The sequence below is a fragment of the Orycteropus afer genome, unplaced genomic scaffold, assembly GCF_000298275.1.
Source record: "Orycteropus afer afer isolate SDZICR_OR568_19922 unplaced genomic scaffold, OryAfe1.0 scaffold00217, whole genome shotgun sequence".
In the NCBI taxonomy this organism is placed as follows: Eukaryota; Metazoa; Chordata; class Mammalia; order Tubulidentata; family Orycteropodidae; genus Orycteropus; species Orycteropus afer.
The window spans coordinates 3,918,412-3,920,621 of record NW_006921804.1 but is presented as its reverse complement, the minus strand read 5'-3'; positions in this window follow the sequence as shown (position 1 = coordinate 3,920,621).

Below are 2,210 nucleotides of genomic sequence, written 5' to 3'. Positions count from 1 at the left end.
GCTCAAGTATAGCAGGGATTGTGGGGCTGGCGCGGGATCGGGCAGTGTTTCGTTTTGCTGTGCATGGGGTCGCTATGAGTTGGAAATGACTTGACGGCACTTAACAACAACAACAACAACAACTGCCCTATTAAGAAGGTCTCGAAACTCACACTAAGACAACCTACCCAAATCCTTACACCTCACCAAATCCAAGGCGTTTTAGATAGAGATGAGAGGGGGACTCTGGTTGTTGGAAGGAAGAATCCTTGAACAGGCTGAGTGGTCAAAGATAGCTCATACATAGATAAGCAATAATTTCTAGAATCAAATTAAAGAATATTTGCCTTCTTTCACCTGTTTTTTTGCCTCTCTTAGGACCTGCTATAGTTATTTTGGAACTCTGGTAGCGTAGTCCTAAGGCACTTGACTGCTAACCAGAAGGCTGGCGGTTCAAACCCACCAGCTACTCCTCGGAAGGAAGGTTGGGGAATCTACTGCTATAGTGATACCCCCTCAGAAACCCAAGGAGGCGTCGTTATGAGTCGGTCCGACTTGATGGCACATAACAACAACAACAACATAGTTATTTTGTTTTTACTTCTATTAGGTCCTTGCCTATTTAAGCTTTTAGTCAAATTTGTAGCCTCTAGGTTACAGCGGTTTCAGGTTAAGCTAATAACAATACAAGGCTTCCATCCCATACCCAAGGAGGAGCCTATCAGCCCATATAAACCATTAGAACAGATAACGAGGTATTTCTACTCCAATAAACAGGACAACAACTCTATGTAACATGAAGAAACTATAGATGAGACCTCCATCTATATCCCCCATAAAGAATTATGAGTATGAAATCTCTCAGAGGAGAAATGAGACACACAGGGAATCAAGCTAGCTAGGTCAAACAGGCCCGATGCAGTACCCTTGGAATTTAAGCCTACGTGCAGACCATCACATAATTCTTGCTGCTGGCTGGTGAGCCAGGGCTTTAGGCAAGATAAGAAATTACATTTCAAAAGGTCCCACAAGCTTGACCATTGTTAAATGCTGATAAATCTTGGAGTTGTCCTTCAAGTATCTCACCAGGTGCAGAGCATGTGCAGTAAGTAAAATTCAACTTGACCTTATTGGTGATAAAATGACCTTCCACTAGAGGCAGTCAAGAGCAGGAATCCCTTGGCAGGACTTGAACCAGGGTCCAGAGACATCACACATATGCAACATCTCAGAAGCTTTGTTCCAACAGCCTTTGTGGTGGGATACCTCTTGGCTACTTCCTGTGTGTGCATCTAATTTTCACAACTCCCCCCCCCTTTTTTTGGGAAATCCCTTCTCATTTTAAGAATAAAGATGATGCCTTCTTCCACACATATGCACCTAAAACCTTTTATAAACCCTAAGAAATCCTTTGGTGAGAGACTGAAGGCTAATGTAGGTGAAAGCCCCTCTCCTCTCTCTCTTTAATAAACTTTGGCTCATGTGGACATTTTGCTTCTCTTGTTTAATTCTTTATCAGTAGAAGGCAAAGACCCCTGCTCAGGGTCTCAGGGACCCTGGTAACACTAGTTGAGTGCTTAACCAGTTGTACCACCTAGGGATGCAGAAAATGAGGCTGGAAAGTAAAGATTAGAGCCAGATCTTTCAGTTTGAACCAATAATTTGTACTGGCGGTCCTCAGGTTATGAACACTGGACTACAGAAAACTACTTGCCCTTTAATATTATGTAAATTTGCCCTCACTTACAAACGAATCCCTATGAAACAAATTCTTCATCACAATTAGCTTTACCTGCTGCACCTGAAGCTTTTCAATCATTGAAAAGGCTTGCAGTCTTTTCTTGCACTAACCAAAACAAAACCAAACTCACTGCATTTCTGATTCATAGCGACACCTGTTGGGTTTCTGAGGCTGTCAATCTTTAGATTGCCCCATCTTCCTTCTAGCTGAGCAGCTGCTGGGTTTAGAACACTGACCTTCTGGTTAGATAGTCAAATGCCTTATCCACTACACCACCAGAGCTCCTTTTCTTGCACTAAAGTAAGGCTAAATAAAAATAGTGTGCATCTGTTCTGACTTACCTACAAATTTGACTTAAAGACATCCTTAGGAACAGGTCTCAATTGTAATCTGGGGACTGCCTGTACAATTAAACCTGACAATGCTGGTTGCTGTTGTTGTTGTTACGTGCCATCAAGTAGTCTCTGACTCATAGTGACCCCTCCTTGGG